At 44.3% G+C, this 1,008-nt stretch overlaps 1 protein-coding gene across 1 annotated transcript in view; it reads right to left on the bottom strand.

The window, feature by feature from the left end:
- The window catches only part of Dgka (diacylglycerol kinase alpha), a 29,117-nt gene that overhangs the window by 17,914 nt on the left and 10,195 nt on the right, over positions 1-1,008 (bottom strand). The gene's annotated exons all lie outside the window — the stretch shown is intronic.

Raw genomic sequence — 1,008 nt, 5'->3', positions numbered from 1 at the left:
GGGAGGCAGAGGCAGTTGGAGCTCTAAGAGTTCAAGGCCAGCCTAGTCTACAGAGCAAGTTCCAGGACAGTCAGGGCTGTTACACGAAGAAACCCTGTCTTGAGAAACAAAAGACAAAACAAAAAACTCCAGTGTCAGACAGGTGTAGTGGTTCATGCTTGTAATCCCTAAAGCCTGGGGAGGCTGAAGTAGGAGGGTGGCGAGCTTGAAGATGGTCTGGGCTACATAGTGAGACCGTGTGTCAAAAATTCCAACTAAGCTTCAAATGGTGGCACGCGTCTTTAATTGAAGCACTCTGGAGTAGAAACAGGAGGATATCTGTAAGTTCAAGGCCAACCTAGTCTATAGTGAATTCCTGGACAGCCAGGGCTACTTAGAGATCCTGTCTCAAACCAACCAAACAAACAACCACAACAGCAAAAACCTACTTGCTTCACTTTCAGAGAACTTGATTTGATTTCCAGCACACACACACAACAGTTGGCCTACAATCGCCTAGTATTAATTCTACCTTTAAGGAACTTGATGCCCCTCTTCTGGCCTCCATAGGCCCTGCACACACATAGTGAATGCTCAAATATATACACATAAGTTAAAAAAAATCCATCAATCATGGTGACCTATGCCTTTAATCCTAGCATGGGCAGGGGAAGGGACAGGTGGATCTCTAAATGTGAGAATAGCCTGCTCAGGATTATACACTTTAAGACAGAGCTACATAGTGAGTCACGTAGCAGCACATAAATTCATAGAAATGGGCTTATTTCAGTTATTAGGGCTAATTGGAAACAAACCTAAGCTACCGGCCAAGTTTTCATAATTAATAATAAGTCTCCTTGTCATTACAGAGGAGCTGACAGGTCCCATGAAAATGGCACCCAATGTGGGGCACATATTTCCCACACAAGCCCTGAGAAAGCTTAAAAAAAGGTTCCAAATACACAAACGTGGCTTCCTAGTCCTGCAGTCTCTCATGAAGGCTGCAGTACAGAGACATCTCTCAGCCAT

The sequence above is a fragment of the Microtus ochrogaster genome, unplaced genomic scaffold, assembly GCF_000317375.1.
Source record: "Microtus ochrogaster isolate Prairie Vole_2 unplaced genomic scaffold, MicOch1.0 UNK99, whole genome shotgun sequence".
Taxonomy (NCBI): Eukaryota; Metazoa; Chordata; class Mammalia; order Rodentia; family Cricetidae; genus Microtus; species Microtus ochrogaster.
This window is presented reverse-complemented; position numbering and strand designations above follow the sequence as displayed.